General features: G+C 47.5%; 1 protein-coding gene across 2 annotated transcripts in view; it reads right to left on the bottom strand.

The window, feature by feature from the left end:
- LOC144511807 (solute carrier family 45 member 3) overlaps positions 1 to 22,459 on the bottom strand; it is a 152,249-nt gene that overhangs the window by 79,459 nt on the left and 50,331 nt on the right. Inside the window, exon 1 of one of the 2 annotated variants that reach the window (XM_078242152.1) lies at positions 10,544 to 10,618. The exons of the other annotated variant lie outside the window; for it this stretch is intronic. The gene's annotated coding sequence lies outside the window, so the exon portion shown is untranslated. Of the gene's footprint in view, positions 1 to 10,543; positions 10,619 to 22,459 lie in introns of those variants that run through there. 2 annotated transcript variants of the gene reach the window in all.

Below are 22,459 nucleotides of genomic sequence, written 5' to 3' on the forward strand. Positions count from 1 at the left end.
TGGCTGATCTGGTTGTGGTCTCAACTTCACTCTCATGTCTCCCCCCATACCCCTCGACTTCCTTGTATATCAAAGATCTGTCTACCTCTGCCTTGAATCAATTCAACGACCCAGCCTCCACTGCTCTCTGAGGAAGAGAATTCCACAGACTAAAGACCCTCTGAAAGAAAAAAATGTCTCCTCATCCCGGTCTTAAAAAGGAAAACCTCTCATTCTTAAATTGTGTCCCCGAGTTCTGGTCTCCCCCACAAGTGGGTATTTACCCTATCAAGTTTCCTCAGGATCTTGTATGTTTCAATAAGATCACCTCTCGTTCTTCTAAACTCCAATAGACCCAATCTGTTCAACCAACCTTTAATTCGGTCCCTCAGCACAGGGATTGATTCTGGGGATGGCGGGACTGATGTACGAGGAGAGATTGACTAGGTTAGGATTGTTTTCGCTGGAGTTCAGACAAATGAGGGGGGATTCTCATAGAGACTTATAAAATTCTACAGGACTAGACATGGAAGGTGCAGTGAAGATGTTCCCAATAGTGGGACAGTCCAGAACCAGGGATCACAGTCTGAGAATTCGGGGTAGAACATTTAGGATGGAGATGAGGAGACATTTTTTCACCCAAAGAATGATGAGCCTGTGGAATTCATTACCACAGGAAGAAGTTGATGCCAAAACATTGAATGTGTTCAAGAGATGGCTGGATATGGCACTTGAATGGGATCAAAGGTTATGGGGAGAAAGCAGGATTAGGCCATTGAGTTGGACAATCAACCATGATCGTGATAAATGGCTGAGCAGGCTCAAAGGGCCAAATGGCTTCCTCCTCCTTCTATCTTCTATGTTTCTATGAATGAGTCAAGTAAACCTTCTCTGAACTGCAAAAAAAAAAGCAGGTTCTTCTGTCAACTAACTGATTCTGATTACCTGCTTTACATATGTCAAATTGTAGACACAGTTAGAGCAACTCTCATTGCTAATGTCCCAGCCAAATGTATGCACAATGAAGATCCTGTATTGGTTTAGCTGGCTCTGGTCTAAACAAGTTTTGGAGGGTTGACTAGCAAACAGTTGATTGTTTTTCATATAAAATCAAAGATATTCCCATCCCCAGTGTGCTGTACAACCAGCAGCGATATCCGGAACATATTGTAATGTTATTCAGTGTATAAAAAAACATTACCATTACTAAAAGGGACGAGTGAAGTTTGGGGGAATGAGGTGTTCCAATGAATATTTTACAGAACTACCCTAAGTGAGACACAGTTAGTGTGCACTGGCAAGCTGGGAAGTTAAACGTCGAGAGCGTTTTAAGTATCATATCACTGCTCTGTCTGATAACTGCCCCGGTCCAACTTTCCACCCTCCCCCCCCCCCCCGCCTCACTACAGCAATGGGACTCCTAAAAACACTCAGAGGCTGATTTGTGGAGCAAAGCCATCTGGATAACCAGATAAAGAGGTGACTCATGTTCCATTTAGTGGGAATCCCCATGTTTATTGGAGGTGCCAAATTCAGTTTACTTCAGTTCACAGTGGTCATAGGATCGAAACAGATGACCAGAAACCTTGGCCCATTGTGCGACTTCTGTTACGCAATATTTAAATCGATTCAAACTGCTGTATTTGGTTGTATACGACACATTTGTACATAGCATGGCACATGTCCTGGGTACATTTAGCACACGTTATCATAGAAATCATAGAAACCCTACAGCACAGAAAGAGGCCATTCGGCCCATCGAGTCTGCACCGACCACAATCCCACCCAGGCCCTACCCCCATATCCCTATATATTTACCCACTAATCCCTCTAACCTACGCATCCCAGGACACTAAGGGCAATTTTAGCATGGCCAATCAACCTAACCCACACTTCTTTGGACTGTGGGAGGAAACCGGAGCACCCGGAGGAAACCCACGCAGACACGAGGAGAATGTGCAAACTCCACACAGACATTATCGATTGCGTGTTAAGTCTGAATAAGACCATCAATGTTTTTCACATAAACTACAAATACTGTTATAGGCAAAGAAGATTGTGTTTCACCCTGGACAGAAACTTTGGTATAGGTCAGCAGCGCATAACATTTTGTCCTTATTTTCTCTCTCTTCTGCCATCTCCACCCCTCCCTCCCCTTTCCACAATACATTCTGGGTCTCCTTGACCCAACTTTCTCTGGCCAGGAGGAAGAAAGTTCACAGCTCCCCCTCCAAAAGCTCAAGCCTGTTTTTCCAAGTCACGATGAATTCATTTAAGTGGCTCCCTATCCAAGATTGTTTTCACACGAAATACAACGGGGTTGAACTTAATCCAGGTGACAGGGGTCTCATCTCACCCCCCCCTCCCCCAAGCCAACGAGAGCCCCGTATCTCCTCTGTTGGGGTAGGCTGCCATATTAAGTGCCCATCAGCCATTTCTGGCCATCAGCAGGCCTTCCCCAGGATGGGACCTTGGCATAAGGAAACGCCCCATTCTCGGAGAGCTGATGGTCTAGTCTAACTCTCCATTCCCCATCAGTGCCACTGGGAGTGGTGGCAGCTGCTGGCATTGCACCCACCAGAGACTTGGGATCAGCGAGGGGCTTGGGGCATAGGTAAGTGAGAGCATGATGGGGGGTCACGGGGAATCGGGAGAAAAGGAAGGGAGGGCGGCTCTCAGTGCCTGGCCTCCACCCACTTTGTGATGCCAGGTGCTGAGTGCCTTTGAACAGTGAACAGTGCCAGGGAACAGTGCCACCTCCCCCCCCCTCACCACCCAGGAACCTGACAGCAAACCAGACAGGGGCTGCTTTTCAAGCTTCTTATGTAGCTAATCCGTGTCCAATCATTGGGTGCATACCAGTGACATTAATTGCCCCCTTATCAGCCTCTAGTAGTATCCAGGTGGGAAAGATGTCCATGAGCGATCCCACCCTTGACTTATTTGGGTGGAGGGGAAAAGATAGTGGGGAACCCACTCCTCTGATGAAATCTAACCCCCCACTTCCCCCCCCCCCACCCCCCCAGAGCCTTCAAGCTTGCTGTGAGGTGTGGAGGGGGAGGCCATTAAATCACTCCCCATGGGTCGACTGAATCTGAGGATGGGGAGGGACCAAGGCTTTTGCATACAAGTACAGTATGCATAAGGGTGGCACGATAGCGCAGTGGTTAGCACTGCTGCTTCACAGCTCCAGGGTCCCGGGTTCGAATCCCGGCTCGGGTCACTGTCTGTGTGGAGTTTGCACATTCTCCTTGTGTCTGTGTGGGTTTCCTCCGGGTGCTCCGGTTTCCTCCCACAGTCCAAAGATGTGCCGGTTAGGTTGATTGGCCAGGTTAAAAATTGCCCCTTAGAGTCCTGAGATGCGTAGGTTAGAGGGATTAGCGGGTAAATATGTGGGGGTAGGGCCTGGGTGGGATTGTGGTCGGTGCAGACTCGATGGGTCGAATGGCCTCCTTCTGCACTGTAGGGTTTCTATGATTCTATGATTCTATAAAGTACCATGACCAAACATTTGTGAGGCTGTGAAGGGAGACCAGAGGATTTTGAGATAACCACAAAGAAAATCAAAGGGACAGGTCACAAAGCCGAACCCTGGCACCTGTGGTGGTTAAAATGTGGGACTGTGGAATAGGAAACCCAGAAATAAATGAGGTAGGTGTTTGAAAAGAAACACAAAGAACAGAGCAGGATAGTGAGATTAAGCCACGACCATAAAACCATGATCGATTGTGGGAAAAACCCATCTGGTTCACTAATGCCATTTAGGGAATGAAATCTGCCGTCCTTACCCGGTCTGGCCTACATGTGACTCCAGAGCCACAGCAATGGGGTTGACTCACAAATGCCTTCCAAGGGCAATTAAGGATGGTCAATAAATGCCGGCCCAGCCAGTGACGCCCACATCCCGTAAACGAGTTTAACAAAAGGCTCGCGTGAAGAAAAATATGGCAGACTACAGCGGTCTGTCTCTGCACCCCAGCATCTGATTCCACACAAGCGTCGGTGACTCAGAGCTAAGGGAGGGGGGAGAATGTGAACCAGAACGATGGGTAAACCGAGTAAAGCAGCGAACATTTACAACCGATTAATTTACAGATATGTGCAGTTTGACCCAAGCACAATAGCTTAAACATTATTAACATACACTGGCAGCTACTCAGTGGGCAAGGCTGCCTCCGTGGAGAAAGCAGGAGAGTGGGTCTTTTATTTGCTTTGGATACGGAAGCTGTTATAGAAGCAGGAGTACACACACGTGCACGCCAACAAAACAAGGACAAAGGGCAAGTCTTCATGAGTCTCCAAAACGGCTGTTCCAATATTGGGTGTAACATTTGTTCAGAGATCCGGTTACAAGGCATACACGTACTTGAATTTCACAGCCTTGTGCCATTACACCAACATGTTGATGAATCTGTCGACAGCATTGAGCTCTAACATGTACACACGCTGGGTCAACGTGCTCTGCCGTTCAGTGGGCACGATACAGGCTTGTGCCCACAACCCCATGTCGAGAATCACCCATTTCAAATTGTTTGTCAGGTTACGACCGGCACCATGCTCAGCTCGAACCTCTTCCCCACTGGAAGGAAAGTAACTTCCCTTTGAAGAAGAAAGGAGTCACCCACTCACAAGTGGCCCTAGCTAAAGACCTATAAAGCAGTTGCCTGGTTACAGTTCCAGTGGTCAGGGACAAGAGATAGAGGGAGAAAGAGAAGGATCCTTCCGACACTGGTGTTCTCACCATTTCAAAAGGGAAATTTATCAACGTGAAATATTCAGGAGACATGACCGCTACAACTCTCACCAACTTTTACAGATGCACTATAGAAAGCATTCTTCCTGGTTGTATCACAACTTGGTATGGCTCCTGCTCTGTCCAAGATCGCAAGAAACTACAAAGCGTCATGAATGTAGCCCAGCCCATCACTCAAACCAGCCTCCCATCCAATGACTCTGTCTTCACTTCCCACTGCCTCAACAAAGCAGCCAGCATAATTAAGAACCCTATGCATCCCGGACATTCTCTCTTCCACCTCCTTCCATTGGGAAAAAGATACAAAAGTCTGAGATCACGTACCAACCGACTCAAGAACAGCTTCTTCCCTGCTGCCATCAGACTTTTGAATGGACTTGCCTCACATTAAGTTGATCTTTCTCTACACCCTAGCTATGACTGTAACACCACATTCTGCACTCTCTCCTTTCCTTCTCTATGGACGGTATGCTTTGTCTGTCTAGCACGCAAGAAACAATACTTTTCACTGTCTACTAACGCACGTGACAGTGAAAAATCAAATCCAATCAATTCTCAAACAAGATTTCCAGGCTTTAACCTGAGCAAAGGGTTGGTATCATGGACTTCATGGAAAAGGGTCGAGTTTTGTTGTTCTATTATTGGCTGGAATTCTCTGGCCGTTCACGCCAGCGCGATACTCTGGTGCTGCTTCTGGTACACCCCTTGCTGCAGGTTTCCCAGTGGCATGGCGTGGCTTCATTCGGAATTCCTATCGACAGTGGTGGGACCAAAGATCCCGTTGCCAGCGAATGTCACGCCACCTTCCGCCGCCAAGAAAAACATTGAGGGAAGGCCAGAGAATCTCACCTGTTGAATTGTGTGTTTTAACTCAATCTAGTTCACTGCATAGCAAGTGTAATGTACAATTTTTGGTTTACTGGTGTTCCACAAGCATTGTTTTCCTTTATAAACTCCTCCACAAGCTTCTAATCATCCAGTTTTTTTATGACTCATTCAGTTTGCTCATTAGTCTTGGGGTCCAGCCTCGTGTTGTACACAAATTGATCCCATTATTTACATAGCCTCACTTCACAGGAGGTGCCCCTTTACACCCACTGACAATGAGAGCCTATCCAACAAGTGTTCATCCGAATGCAAGTGTAAATGCAACTTTAAACTTTCCTAACACCTCACTTGCCCAATCCTTCTGGCATTACCGGCCCTGCACAGGGCAATGTCTACAGATCAAAAATTGAACTCCTCAGCCGTCTTGGAACCCATCAGATCTGAGTGGAACTATCTCGAGGAACCTCAGGAGGAAGAGTTACTCATGGACCTGCAACCTATACAGGGGCGCACGGTGGCACAGTGGTTAGCATTGCTGCCTCACAGCGCCAGGGACCTGGGTTCGATTCTCTGCTTGGGCGACTGCCTGTGTGGAGCCTGCACGTTCTCCCCGTGTCCGCGTGGGTTTCCTCCGGGTGCTCCGGTTTCCTCCCACAGTCCGAAAGACTTGCTGGTTAAGGTGCATTGGCCATGCTAAATTCTCCCTCAGTGTGTCTGAACAGGCGCCGGAGTGTGGCGACTAGGGGATTTTCACAATAACTTCATTGCCGTGTTAATGTAAGCCTACCTGTGACACTAATAAGTAAACTTTAAAACTTTAAGTGTGTTCGACATGAAATCAAACTAATCAGTGGAAAGAACCAGAAGCCCCCATTAATGAACAAAATAACCTCTGCTTTTCCGTAAGGGTGCCACTATCCTGCACTCTGACGTTGCGAGTCAGGAGCGAGGATCAATAAAAAAATATATATTTTCTTGGTTAGGGGCTTGAAAGGAGGAGTTGAGAGCCAGTCACAAGTTACTGAAAATACAGGGGAATTATACAATCAGGTTTAAAAAGGAATTGTAAAATGGCCACTTGACTGTAAAACCAAACCATTGGCCAACCTATAATCTTGAAAACTGAAAGGAGGACAAACAATTCTGGAAGGCCTAATTTACTGGTATTGTATTAAATCACCATGGTTATGTGCCGCACCCCGTACTGTACATAAAGGAGTGGATGATTAATTCACTGATTCTGTCACATTTCAAACTGTAGGAATCCATACCACATATGCTCCAAATTGAAATAATCCACTCTTGTAGCTGTCCTGTACATTCACTATCAATGAGGACTCATTAAAGAGAAGGGAATAGTTAAGACGGCCTCAAAACTATCGCCGTGACGATGTGATTACCCAACAACCATTGTTGCTGAAAGAGCTCCCACCTAAACTCCTGAGGGGTCTTGACCGGGTCAATGTGGAGAAGATGGTTGAAATTTTCCAGTCCTTCCCGTCTGTGGGATCCTCTGGTCCCGCCGACGGTGACCCCCTCCCCCTGCGCATTACTCGGCGGTGGGGGCGGTGCACTCAAAATCCCGTAGGCATCAACAGGACCAAAAGATCCTGCCACTGGCCAATAGCGGGTCGCCTTCGCTGCCCCAAATTTTACCACGTGGGGGCTGGAAAATCCTGCCCGATGCCTCCTGTTACAGAATCATAGAATCCCTACAGTGCAGGAGGCGGCCCATTCGGTCTGCACCGACCACAATCCCACCCAGGCCCTATTCCTGTAACCCCACATATTTACCCTGCTGATCCCCCTGACACTAAAGGTCAATTTTAGCACGGCCGATCCACCTAACCCGCACATTGTGGACGGTGGGAGGAAACCGGAGTACCCGGAGGAAACCCACGCAGACACGGGGAGAATGTGTAAACTCCACACAGACAGTGACCAGAGGCCGGAATTGAACCCGGGTACCTGGCACTGTGAGGCAGCAGTGCTAACCACTGTGCTATCGTGCCACCTGTTGGAGAATCTAGAACTGGGGATCACTTTTTAAAAATAAGGGGTCGCCCATTTACAATGGAGATGAGGTGACACTTTGTTCTCTCAGAGAATTGAGAGTCTTTAGAACTCTCTTCCTGAAAAGGTGGTGGAAGCAGAGTCTTTGGATATTTTTAAGGCGGAAGTAGATAGATTCTTGATAAGAAAGGAGGTGAAAGGTTATCTGGGATAGGTGGGAGCAGATTTGCGGTTACTGTGAGGTCAGCCTGATCTTATTAAATGGCGGAGCAGGCTCGAGGGGCCAACGCCTCGTTCATGTGTACACTTTTCAAAAGGTGCTCACAAGCATTAGGACAGGCAGAACAATGGTATGTTCATCTATTGAAACATGGCCGGAATTTTCTGGCTGTTCACATTGGCCCTGCTGCAGTCATGATGTGGAGATGCCGGCGTTGGACTGGGGTAAACACAGTAAGAAGTCTCACAACACCAGGTTAACACCTGTTGGACTTTAACCTGGTGTTGTGAGGCTTCTTACTGCTGCAGTGAACTGAGATTTGGCCGAGCGTCAACTTCTCCATCCTCGCTGGCAGCGGCAGCGGGGCGTGAAGGGCCGGAAAATTCTGGTCAGCCTCTTCTCATCCAGCTTCTTGTAATTCACCGAAAAAAAACATTGACCCGCTGGGCAGCAAGGACACGGGAATCAAAACAATTTCATTTAATAAACAAAAATGTCGTTCTCACTTGTTAACGACATGGTCAAACTTGCACCAAACTGAACACAGCCCCGTTCTGATGAGTAGCTAACAAGTTGTGCCCAAATCCTGACAGGATGGATTGTTAGAGTGAATGTCGTGAGCTTTCGGAGTGCTGCTCCTTCATCAGGTGGGTCCGAGGAAGGAGCAGTGCTCCGAAAGCTCGTGATTCTAAATAAGCCTGTTGGACTTTAACCTGTGGTGTTGAGAGACTTCTTACTGTGCCCACCCCAGTCCAACGCCGGCATCTCCACCTCAGAGTGAATGTCTACAGAGATATTAGGACAGTGGTGTGGGGAACTTAGACAAAGTTTCCAGCAAACTGACTCTTTTCCTCAAAATAACTGGAGTGTAGTCAGAACAAATTCAACCCCGTTTCTGACAGAAAGGCTAAGGTATAGGGTGTATACTTCCAGTTTTCAGTTATAAAAAAGACTTGCATTTATATGGCACTTTTCACACCCACTGGTTCTCTTGGAGTGTTTTATAACCAATTTTTCTTTTTAAAAAGTGTCGCCACTGTTGTAATGTGGGAAAAGTGGCAGCTGACTTACACTGAGCAAGCACCCACAAACAGCAACGTGGTAATGAGGAAATAATGTTTTTTCACTTATGACGTTGATTGAGGGTTTAAATATTGGGCAGGACAAGAGTGAGGTGTCGAGGGATTTTTTACACCCATCTGAGGGCTTTAATTCACCATTTCATCCGGTGGCACAGTGGTTAGCACTGCTGCCTCACAGCGCCAGGGACCTGGGTTCGATTCCGTCCTTGGGTGACTGTCTGTGTGGAGTTTGCACGTTCTCTCCATGTCTGTGTGGGTTTCCTCCGGGTGCTCTGGTTTCCTCCCACATTTCAAAAGGTGTGCAGGTTAGGTGGATTGGCCGTGCTAAGTGTCACACCACCATTACGGCCTGTCACACAGTGTTACGCAGCGAATGGGCTTCCATCTGTGTTCCTAACTCAATGACTTCAACATCCTCAATAAAACCAATGATGCAGAAGCCTCCATCTAACCAAAGTACCAATGGTTTCAAAGCTGCTATATCCCTCCAGATCGGAGTGAGCACGGCCAACACGTGTGGAGCTTAGCATACAGATATTAAAAGATGCTCCTTCACCCCAAGATGCTCGTTATCTGCACGCAAAAGTCAATCTCAAATCACAGAATCAGAAGGGGACCATTCGGCCCGTCAGGCATATCATAGCTCCATAAAAGGGCTGGACAATTATTGCCATTCCCCTGTATGTTTCCCATCTTGAAGCATTCCTTTAACCCCCTTTTGAGAGTTATTGAATCTCCTTCGCCACCCTGTCAGGGAGCGCCTCCACCACTACTGGCTGTGTTAAAAAAAAGTTTCCTCGAGTCACAGAGATAATATAGCACATGAAAAGGCTCTTCAGCTCATTGGTCGGAATTTTATGGGCACACCCGCCCCGATTCCGGGGGCAGGCGAGACTCGGAGAACAGCATTCTCTGTTGGCCTCGGGTGGGATCGTACAAATCTCAGGCGGACGTGCCGGTAGAATTCCCCCCATTGCGTCGGCACCAGTCAAAAACAAACCACTCAACCCAATTATTCTAATCTCATTTCCAGAACTTGGTCCATAACCCTTGAATGCCTTGGCATCCCAAGTTCACAACTAAATACTTCTTAAAGGCCATGAGGGGCCCTGCCCCCACCATCCTTTCAGATAGTGAGTTCCAGACTCCCACCACCCGAAAAAGCTTTTTCTCACGCCCCCTCCAAACCTCCTGCTCCTCATCTTAACTCGATGCCCCCTTGCCATTGATCCCTCTGCCAAGGGGAAAAGTTTCTTCCTGTCAATTCTGTCTATGCCCCTCATAATTTTATACAATCATGTCCCCTCCCCCCACCCTACCGTCTCCTCTGCTCCAAGGAAAACAATCCCAGTCTTTAAGTCACTTCTGATCATTTCCCCTTAAATCTGTGCCTTTTGGTTAAGACTTCCCTTACACTGGGACAGCTTGTCATTTAGGCTACCAAAACCTTTCTGCACACTTCTTAAATCTCACCTCAACCTTCCCTGCTCTGGGGAAGGTAACCTAGCTTCTGTAGTCTCTCCGAGTAATTGAAGTTTCTGCATCCCCAGCACCATTCTGGTAAATCTCATTCGCAGCCTCTCTCAGAACCTTGACAATCTTGCTAAAGTGTGGAGCCCAGAAGTGAACACAATGGGGCTCAACCACAAATGAATGAACTTCTCTCACCTTTCAGCTTATTTCTCAGTGTTACGATCTTGTTGCTCCTTCGTGGCTTTATCAATGCTACTAGCTTCAGTGTTCCAATTGTGTTGCCCAAATTGCAAATACTTCCTCCTGCGTGCACTATGTTGAAATCCAGAACCACCAGTCACCCGATCTCGGACTCCACCTAATTTTTCCTTGGGTCTTCCAATTGTGCAACTCCTTGTGTTGCTCAATCTCCCTCCTTTAGGATCTTAAAACCAAAACGTTTTCCTGTAGCAGTTGCCAGTTCAAAGATGTGCAGGTTGGGTGGATTGGCCATGCTAAATTGCCCCTTAGTGTCCCAAGATGTACAGGTTAGGGGAATTAGCAGGGTAAATAAGTGGGGTTACGGAGATAGAGACTGGGTTGGATGCTCTGTCAGAGAGTCAGTGCAGACCCGGTGGGCCGAATGGCCTCCTCCTACACTGCAGGGATACTATGACTCTTTGCTATACTGAGAGTCCTTCAGATAAAGCATTAAACAAGGCCCTGAATGGATGTAAGAAAATCCCATGGCACTATCTCAAAGATGATCCTCAGTGGTCTAACCAATATTTCTGTCTCCACCAACATCGCTAAAAGGGGTTGGGCGGCACAGTGGTTAGCACTGTTGCCTCAGAGCGCCGGGGACCTGGGTTCGATTCCCATCTTGGGTCACTGTCTGTGCGGAGTCTGCACATTCTCCCTGTGTCTGCGTAGGTTTCCTCCGGGTGCTCCGGTTTCCTCCCGCAGTCTGAAAGACGTGCCGGTTAGGTGCATTGGCCATGCTAAATTCTCCCTCAGTGTACCCGAACAGGCGCCAGAGTGTAGCGACCAGGGGATTTTCACAGTTACTTCATTGCAGTGTTAATGTAAGCCTTACTTGTGACACTAATAAATAAACTTTAAACTTAAAAGAAATGATCAGGCCTTTGAAGTACAACCATTGTTGTGATGTGGGAAATGTGGTATCTAATTTGTGCACAGCAGGCGATGGGATAATGGCCAAATTATCGATTTTACTGATGTTGAAGAGAAAAACCCTGACCTGGGTACCAAGGAAGCATTTTCTAATGTCTAGAGATTCTGAACACCGTTATACAACCGCAAGTTATTTCTTAAACTAAACGCAAAATACTGCAGATGCAGGAATCTGAAATGAAAACAGAAAAATGCTGGAAAATCTCAGCAGGTCTGATGGCATCTGTGCAGAGAGAATAGAGCCAACGTTTCGAGTCTTAGATGACCCTTCGTCAGAGCTGGTCACAGTTATTTCTTTCTTCACTTGCTGATGTAGTAAATCTTCTCTTTACAAACTTGGTGGCTTGCACCATAGGCCTTGCGTTTTGATCTCAAGTTTTACAACTTAAGGAAGTATTTGCTTTGGAGATTATTTTTCGACCAAGATTTACAAATTCAGATAAACCCAAAACTGAAATTCAGAGAACTAAAACTGGCGATCGTTTAGGTGCGGACCCAACAACAGCGAGGTGCATTTACTTGGCGCCTTTTCACGTACAAGAAAATGTGCCACATTTAGCTCTGATAACTCAGCTCTCCCCGCAGGAACTCAGTTGTGGTTTCCAGGATTTTCTGTCTTTAAAATTAAAAGCAAATCAAGTTTCCATCTTTCCTAAAATGTGCATTCACATCACCAACTTACCACAAGCAAGACTGATTTTTAAAAGCAACAGGAGCTAACACAGGTATCAAAAGTCTTCCACTTCTGTATTAGGTGATGTTGCAGCCAAATAATTCCTCTGGCACTTGCAATACCTACTTCTGGGTGCCCTGGCAACAAGATCCATCGATCCATAGAATCCCTACAGTGCAGAAGGAGGCTATTTGGCCCATCGAGTCTGCACTGACTCTCCAAAAGAGCATCTTACCCAGGCCCCCCCCGCTCCATCTCCATAAGCTTGCGCATTTACCATGGTCAATCCAACTAACCCGGACATCTTTGGAGTGTGGGAGGAAACCCACGCAGGCAGGGGGAGAATGTGTTTCTTGTATTCCAAATAAAAACCTTGGCAGGAATTTTCAAGCCGATGGCACACCCCCACCATGGGTTTCCCGGCAGCGTGGGGTACAGCCAATGGGAAACCCCCATTGACAGCGGCGGGACTAGAAGACTCTGTTCGCTGTCTCCACCATGAGAACTGCACTGTGGGAAGGCCAGAGAATCCCACACCTCGCCCCTTGCTCGGACCTGGATGACTTTGTCACATATAAGGTTTTGCAGGAGCTTTTGGGTACCTTGACATGCCATTTTTCTCCAAATGTCCAATATTAACTGATGGCCAAAATTGCCAATCCTGAGAGCCCAAAACTTGGATATCTATCACCAATCAATGGAGATTGAGGCGGAGGAGGAGGAATATTCATGAACAGTGAATAATTGGAATCCAAGGAGAAGATCTGGGTAAACTGAGCACTCAAATAAAAGATAGGACATGACAATCATAGAATCTCTACAGTGCAGCAGAAGGCCATTCAGCCCATCAAGACTGCACTGACTCTCTGACAGAGAATCCCACCCAGGTCCTAACCCAGCAACCCCACATATTTACCCTGTTAATCCCCCACACCTTGGGACCCTCAGGGACAATTTAGCATGGCCAGTGCACCTAACCCGCATATCTTTGGACTGTGGGAGGAAACCGGAGCACCCGGAGGAAACCCACGCAGAGATGGGGAGAATGTGTAAACTCCACACAGACAGCCACCCAAGGCCAGAATTGAACCCGGATCCCTGGCGCTGTGTGACAGCAGTGCTAACCACCGAATGTGCCAAACCACGGGACAGAGAGATAGGACAGATCACCAATTGTCTAATACCTTGTAATACAAGTCAGGGTCAGTGTGATTTCCTCAACCTGTTTGGATTGTGTAAAGGGTTCGGAGAAATCCTTCAAATTTTCCACCCTAATTACATATTAGGAGCAGGAGGAGGCCACTCAGCACCTTGAGCCTGCTATACCATTCAATAAGATCATGGCTGATCTGAATGTAACCTCAGCTTCACATTGCTGCCTACCCTCGATAACCTTTCACCCCCCCCCCCCCCAACCCCTGTTAATCAAGGTGTGTATCTGTTTAGTTTGTCTGTCCCAGGATGAGTAGCAAATACCTGTATCGCAACGCACAAGGCATCATAACTGTGCAGTACAGACACGATGAACCAATTAGCCATTTCCCGTTGTTTATTTTTGAAGTATATCAGCCGGAATTCTCCAGCCGTTCACGCCGGTGGGATTTTCCCATCCGGCCAGCAGCGCACGTGGGTTTCCCGCCAGCGTGGGGCGACGTCAGTGGGAATTCCTATTGACAGTGGCGGGACTGGAGAACCCCATCGCAAGCAAATAACGCGCCACCTCCTGCCGGCGGAAAACACGCGGCCGGGAGGCTGGAGAATCCCGCCTGTAGATTCACATTTGGATTGGCCGGAATGCGAATTATGAAATCTATCCCAAACTGTGAACGTTTTGGTTGATAGAGGACGCAGCAAGTTCATCAAATCCTTAGGATCCTCCTGGCCTGAACTACAACAAAAAGGGTAGTGATTTTCTAAATCAAAGAAAAATTCTCCCTCATTCTCCCCTCTGATAATGGACTGTTAAGACAGGATAAGACACAGTTCCGATTCATACAGGGGCACTCGACTGAACCTTGTTTTAAACATTATCGCCGTGCCCTCAGCGGGGGTCTCGGAGGTTCAGCAGAGTTCCGTCAGGGTTCCTATTGTGCTGGGGGGGCACGAGTTCAGGCCCTGCGTTTTATCAAGTGCCAAGACAACTTCTCCATGGTTTACCTCAGGAGGAGCGTGGGGTTGGCGGGGGCGGGGGGGGGGGGGGGGTGGGGGGTGGTGGTTTTAATGCCACCACTGGCAACTGCGACATCATTGTCTGATGCCATTTTTCTCGGTTACGAGCAGGGTAACGCTGCCACATTTGCAAACAATGACAGAAGCCTGTCAAGCGGGCCGGCGCTCGCAGAGGGGTTTAAGGCCACAGTTGGTGGGTTGCAGGAAAGAAAGGGTCGGGGGAGGGGCGGACCGAAATTTATTTTATTTCAGTCGGGGGGGGAATATAAAACGAGAAGAGGCCGAGTAATCCAGACACTTTGTGAGACCGTCTCAATTAAAGGATTAAGAGATTGCCACCTTTCAGAGTAATTTTTGAGGATTTATGGATTTAAGATAAAATGAAACACAACGACGTCGCTCGCTCATTGAGAAGGGTGACCGGGGGGTATTCTGTGTTTCGTGGGAACAGCAGTCAGGCCCTGGCCTCTGGCATGCAGAGATCCATGCTGAAGCCTGTCTGCGGGGCTCTAAGCCTTGTAACGATCTGTGAAAATTCATCTCCCCATAGCTGGGACAGTTGTATTTCCTTTGAAGTTACTTTTGTTCTCTACCCTCTACACATCCAACCTCGCAACAATGGCCCCGGGGTCTGCGGCCAGCAGCAAACAGACAGCGCTGGGCATACACTGGTCAGCTTTCAAGCTGGCCGATGAAACTATTGGATGACCTTTTGCACAGACATTACGTGGAGATTTAAGATCATAGAATCCCTACAGTGCAGAAGGAGGCCATTCGGCCCATCGAGTCTGCACCCACCACAATCCCACCCAGACCCTATCCCCATAGCATTTACCCTAGCTAGACCCCCTGGACACCAAGGGCAATTTAGCATGGCCAATCCACCTAACTTTCGACTGTGGGAGGAAACCCATGCAGACACTGGGAGAAAGTGCAAACTCCGCACAGTGACCCAAGCCGGGAATCGAACCCAGGTCCCTGGCACTGTAAGGCAGCAGTGCTCAGCACTGTGCCGCCCAAGATATTCCAGTCCCGCCCAAGTCAATGGCCATTTGCGTTGCTCGCTGGCCGTGCCATCAAGGAATCCATGGCGGAGCTCGCCTCCAGCAGGGCTGGAAGATCCGCCTGTGGGAAGGGTTGGAAAATCCTGGCCATTGTCTTTATCCCAGTTCATGAAGTTGCTGATGCTTTAGAAGTCACCGAAGAGGAACGAGTTCTGCAATTGTGAGAATTAGATCTTTTCCAAACCAGTGCAATGTCCCACTCAAACCCAGACGCGGTTTGAGGTGGTTGTTAGTATTCTGAAACTGACTGCAAATGGGAGCATGAATCCCAGTGTAGTTTGCTTAATAAAGTAAAAACACATTAATCACTCACAGCGCAGCGCAAACACTGGCAACTGTACAAGTATAGGGACAGGGATCCTCAAATAAAACCGGTTAATGCATCCAAATCAAACAACATCCAGTTCCGCTCAGTTGGAGTCAGTGTTGAAGAACATTAACTGTCACATTGGACAACAGCCTGGCATCCTCCAGGAAATTCCTTCAGAGAAAAAGGAAAAGTTTTGCAAAGTTTAAAGTTTATTTCTTAAGTTTATTTATTAGTGTCACAAGTAGGCTTGCATTAACACGGCAATGAAGTTACTGTGAAAATCCCCTAGTCGCCACACTTTTTCGCACGGCCAATGCACCGAACCAGCACATTTTTCAGACTGTGGGAGGAAACTGGAGCACTTGGAAGAAACCCACGCAGACATGGGGAGAATGTGCAAACTTCACACAGTCAGTGACCCAAGCCGGGAATCGAACCCGTGTTTCTGGCGCTGTGAGGCAGCCGTGCTAGCCACTGTGCCTAAGTGCCTTTCCTTTTAGGGGGTCTGAGCTATAATGTAACCTTTGGGGGGGGGGGGGGGGGGGGGGGGGCGGGAGTGCAAAAGGAAAATAACATCTGATAAGTTAGAGAGCTGGCTGGAGATCTGACAACATCCAACACGTGGAGATGCCGGCGTTGGACTGGGCTAAGCACAGTAAGAAGTCTCACAACACCAGGTTAAAGTCCAACAGGTTTATTTGGTAGCACAAGCCACAAGCTTCAGAGCGCTGCTCCTTCTTCAGGTGAGTGGGAGTTCTGTTCACAAACAGGACATATAAAGTGGGCAGCGCTCTGAAATCTTGTGGCTTGTGCTACCAAATAAACCCGTTGGACTTTAACCTGGTGTTGTGAGACTTCCTACTGAACATCCAACACCACAGAGGGTCATCTGAGGTGACACGGGCTGTAAAAATTGGTGAATGACAAACATAAACATTGCAAAATCCCACAACCAATAATGAGACCAATAACTTGGGTGCAACCTTGCCACCCACGATTCCTCCTTGAATAGAATCCCTATACAGTGAAAAAGCCATTCGGCCCATTGAGTGTGCATTGACTCTCTGACAGAGTATCTTAACCAGGTCCTCTCCCCCATCCTATCCCCATAATTTACACATCGAGCATGGCCAATCCACCTCACCCGCACTCTTCGGACTGTGGGAGGAAACCGGAGCACCCGGAGGAAACCCACGCAGACACAGGGAGAACGCGCAGACTCCACACAATGACCCAAGCCGGGAAATGAACCCAGGTCCCTGGCACTGTGAGGCCACTGTGCCACCCTGCCATGGGATCTTCAAACCAGTGCCTGCCAGCTCCGGCAGAGATTAACATCTCATTCAAAAGAAGTTCTGCACTGAAACCTCAGACTAGATAACGGCCAGAATTCTCTGACCTCGCCCGCGGCTGGGATTCTCCAGTCCCACTGCAGTGATTGGCGACTTGGCCGAACGCCAAATTCTCCATTCTCGCTGGCAGCAGTCGCAGAGCGTGCGAGACCGGAGAATTCCAACCCACGTGTTTGAATCCTGCTGTGTGGCTTGACCTTAAAGCCTGTGAGGCTGTACCAGAGTCAAGAAAAGAGTCATTTCAATCTAACACTTGAGACGGGAGAGAATTGGGATCAGCTCAGTTGAACAACCCTCCTCTGATGTTGGGCTGGTGTTAAAACTGCCCCCAGTGCTTTTAGGAGAGCATTGGAGAGGAAGAGTGTTTGAACACTGAAGAAAGTTCATTGTTAGTAATATTGCAGCAGCAAATCAGAGTATGGGGGGGGAGGGAGAACCATAGCTCTTTGGCAATCCACAGCTCTGCGCCCAATAAATATTTGCTCCAAACTGCTGATATTACCCTTGGTAACTTACTGATAAATATTTATATGGTGTAAGGATAAGGGTTGAGATTAAAGCATTTAAAGAGCCAACTAATATTTTGATAAGCTTCGAGTATTCACAGGAAAGGTATTCACGCCCTTTGGTGGAGTTGTGAAAGGTGGAATTGTTGTGGTTTGGAAAGTGGAGTAATTCAGTTATAATACTGATTTGGTCAGCTTTGGAATATTAGTTCCACTGACTCACTGAGCTTCATTGAACCCGCACCCCACCTCTGACCCCGTCTTTTATTGCAAAAAATCTCAACATTGTGTAAGTAAAGTTAGTTCAATAATGGCGGACTGCAGTTGAGCATGTGTTAAGTCTTGGTCGCTGCGATATAGAACAAGCCCCGCACCATGAGTAAGCTTCCTGGAAAATCTACATCCAGTTTCCGACAGGAATGATTGCTTAGTTGGTTGGGTGATGTGGTGGTTGGGGGTGGAGGGGGTACTGCGGGTAACTTTGGAACCACTCTCCAACTAAGATTCAGCAAAAGGAAGCAAAGAAAGAATCAGTAGAGACCGACACAGAAATAACATTTAGCACGGAACCAACTGAACCCTGGAACTTTTCACTAAAGCAAAAAATGCAAAAATACCTCGAGTGGTTACAGGATAAGACCTCCCTCTCCTCCCTTCAGACTCTCCTTAAAATTCACCTCTGATCAATATTCTGAGACACTCCTCTTCATACCTCCTCTGGCTCTGGTCTTCATTTTTTTTCGCTGCGATATCATTGCAAGCCACTGCAGTTGATGAAATCTTTCCACACGGGATACAGTTCTGTCTGGAAATAACTTGATGTATTTCTTTGGCCTCATTATAATTGCAGCTGTTCAACAGATTACAGGATAACGTTTTCCTTGGTCTATAAACACTGCATTTTGGAGTTTCCCCAAATAGCAAGGCTCCACGCAAACACATTGCCCTGAAATGAAAGATACTGCTGCCACCTCATCTGCTGAAAGAATGCGGGACCAGATGGGAGGTTTATGCAAGAAAAGCAATTTGTCGGCGACAGACTCGAGACATCTTAGGATGACTCCTTTCTTGGATCATTGCAAACAGCTGGACCTTCATCAACTGATGATCTGATTCCAGCTGCTCAGTACAGTCTGGATGGTGGTCCAAAAACTCTTAAAATAAGAATATTTCACAGTGCAATGTCAACTTTTAATGGTTAGACAGAAAAGCACACAAGTTGTACACTGAAGTCTCCACCTTTTCCTGTCAAGTGTATCTCTGCGCTCATTTCCCCCCTCAATTGGATCCACCGTATTATTTTGGCATGACTGAAGTGATTAGATTGTTACAAGAGCACCACATACAGACGCAGAGAAAGGATGGCTTACACAATGTGGACTGCGCGAGTAACAATTAAAATGGCAGCTTGGTTCCCAGCAAGTGCATCACCTGTCGCTATAATTACAGGACATATATCGCCAGATCACTCATCCCAATGGTTGGAGGATCGTGCCAATATGGCTGCCACGGCAGTGCAGAGGGAGGCCATTCAGCCCATCGAGTCAGCACAGACCACAATCACACCCAGGCCCTATTCCCGCAAGCCTCATGTTTACCCTGCTAATCCCCTGACACTAAGGGGCAATTCAGAATGGCCAATTAACCTAACCTGCACATCTCTGTACTGTGGGAGGAAACCGGAGCACCCGGAGGAAACCCACACAGACACGGGGAGAACGTGCAGACTCCACACAGACAGTGACCCAAGGCCGGGTCCCTGGCACTGTGAGGCAGCAATGCGAACCACTGTGTCGCCTCTCTAATGGCCATCACATTTTGAAATAATTCATTGTGCATGGAAGCTTTGGGACATTCCAAAGGAGCTTAAATCATTAAGGTCTCCACTACTTCTCCAACAAATCTTTATTGGCAATGAGCTACCATTAGGGAGGAAGCAGACATGTGAGGGAACCGTGGTTTACTAGGGAGGTTGAATCTCTTGTGAAGAGGAAGAAGGAGACTTACGTGAAGGTGAGGCATGAAGGCTCAGTTAGGGCGCTTGAGAGTTACAAGTTAGCCAGGAAGGACCTAAAGAAAGAGTTAAGAAGAGCCAGGAGGGGACATGAGAAGTCTTTGGCGGGTAGGATCAAGGAAAACCCTAAAGCTTTCCATAGGTATGTCAGGAGTAAAAGAATGACGAGGGTAAGATTAGGGCCAGTCAAGGACAGGAGTGGGAAGTTGTGCGTGGAGTCTGAAGAGATAGGAGAGGCACTAAATGAATATTTTTCGTCGGTATTCACACTGGAGAGGGACAGTGTTGTCGAGGGGAGTACTGAGATGCAGGCGGTTGGACTGGATGGGATTAATGTTCATAAGGAGGAGGTGTTAGCAATTCTGGAAAGGGTAAAAATAGATAAGTCCCCTGGGCCGGATGGGATTTATCCTAGGATTCTCTGGGAGGCTAGAGAGGAGATGGCAGAGCCTTTGGCTTTGATCTTTGTGTCGTCATTGTCTACAGGAACAGTGCCAGAAGACTGGAGGATAGCAAATGTTGTCCCCTTGTTCAAGAAGGGGAGTTGGGACAACCCTGGTAATTATAGACCGGTGAGCCTTACTTCTGTTGTGGGCAAAGTGTTGGAAAGGATTATAAGAGATAGGATTTATAATCACCTAGAAAGGAATAATTTGATTAGGGATAGTCAGCACGGTTTTGTGAAGGGTAGGTCATGCCTCACAAACCTTATTGAGTTCTTTGAGAAGGTGACCAAAGAGGTGGATGAGGGTAAAGCGGTTGATGTGGTGTATATGGCTTTCAGCAAAGCGTTTGATAAGGTTCCCCATGGTAAGCTTTTGCAGAAAATATGGACACATGGGATTGAGGGTGATTTAGTGGTTTGGATCAGGAATTGGCTAGCTGTAAGAAAACAAAGGGTGGTGGTTGATGGGAAATATTCATCCTGGAGTTCAGTTACTAGTGGTGTACCGCAAGGATTTGTTTTGGGGCCACTGCTGTTTGTCATTTTTATTAATGACTTGGATGAAGGCGTGGAAGGATGGATTAGTAAATTTGCGGATGACACTAAAGTCGGTGGAGTTGTGGACAGTGCGGAGGGAAGTGGCAGGTTACAGAGGGACATAGGTAAGCTGCAGAGCTGGGCTGAGAGGTGGCAAATGGAGTTTAATGCGGAAAAGTGTGAGGTGATTCACTTTGGAAGGAGTAACAGGAATACAAAGTACTGGGCTAATGGTAAGATACTTGGCAGTGTGGATGAGCAGAGAGATCTCGGTGTCTATGTGCATAAATCCCTGAAAGTTGGCACCCAGGTTGATAGGGTTGTTAAGGCGGCGTACGGTGTGTTAGCTTTTATTGGTAGAGGGATTGAGTTTCGGAGCCAGGAGGTCATGCTGCAACTGTACAAAACTCTGGTGCGGCCGCATTTGGAGTATTGCGTACAGTTTTGGTCGCCATATTATAGGAAAGATGTGGAAGTGTTGGAAAGGGTGCAGAGGAGATTTACCAGGATGTTGCCTGGTATGGTGGGAAAATCGTATGAGGAAAGGCTGAGGGGCTTGAGGTTGTTTTCGTTAGAGAGAAGGTTAAGAGGTGACTTAATAGAGGCATACAAGATGATCAGAGGATTAGATAGTGTGGATAGTGAGAGCCTTTTTCCTCGGATGGTGTTGGCTAGCACGAGGGGACATGGCTTTAAATTGAGGGGTGAGAGATATAGGGCAGATGTTAGAGGTAGGTTCTTTACTCAAGAGTAGTAAGGGCGTGGAATGCCCTGCCTGCAGCAGTAGTGGACCCGTCAACATTAAGAGCATTCAAATGGTTATTGGATAAACATATGGATAATATTGGAATAGTGTAGATTAGAGGGGCTTTAGATTGGTACCACTGGTCGGCGCAACATCGAGGGCCGAAGGGCCTGTACTGGGCTGTAATGTTCTATGTTCTATTATTCTTTTTAATCAAAGGCAAGAAATCTTGCTTGTTTTGGGGTCATTAACTTAGAAGTATGAAAATATTGGTAAAAATTAGAATTTGCCCATGATGGCATTGTAAAGCTTAACATGATTGGTTATATATGGATGTGGCACAGTTGTTAGCACGGCTGCCTCACAGCGCCAGGGACCCGGGTTCAATTCCAGCCTCGGGTCACTGTCTGTGTGGAGTTTGCACATTCTCCCCGTGTCTGCGTGGGTTTCCTCCGGGTGCTCCAGTTTCCTCCCACAGTCCAAAGATGTGCAGGTTAGGTGGATTGGCCATGCTAAACTGCCCCTTAGTGTCCAAAGGTGTGTAGGTTAGATGGATTAGCCATGGTAAATGTGTGGGGTTAAGGAAGTACGGCAGACGGGAGGGCCTGTATGGGATGCCCTTTCAGAGAGTCAGTACAGACTCGATGGGCTAAACCAGACAAAAATAATTAGTGGGAAATTCAAATTTTAAGGGCGGTACGGTGGCATAGTGGTTAGCACTGCTGCCTCACAGTGCCAGGGACCCGGGTTCAATTCCGGCCTTGGGTGACTGTCTGTGCAAACTTCACACCTTCTCCCCATGTCTGCGTGAGTTCCCTTCGGGTGCTCTGGTTTCCTCCCACAGTCCAAAGATGTGCAGGTTAGATGGATTGGCCATGCTAAATTGCTCCAAGATGTATAGGATTAATTACAGGGATAGGGCAGGAGAGAGGGTGTGGGTAGATACTCTGTCAGAAAGCCAGTGCAGACTCAATGGACTGAATGGCCTCTTCTGAACTGTAGGGATTGTGTGAAAAATGCCACAACCAGAACTTGCAATATGCAACTGGTTTCTGCAGATGCTTCATACCTATTCTGTAAGGGGCGATATTCTGATACTCATTATCCATTGACCCGGGTTCGA

This window comes from Mustelus asterias, chromosome 25 (assembly GCF_964213995.1).
Source record: "Mustelus asterias chromosome 25, sMusAst1.hap1.1, whole genome shotgun sequence".
NCBI classification, from domain to species: domain Eukaryota; kingdom Metazoa; phylum Chordata; class Chondrichthyes; order Carcharhiniformes; family Triakidae; genus Mustelus; species Mustelus asterias.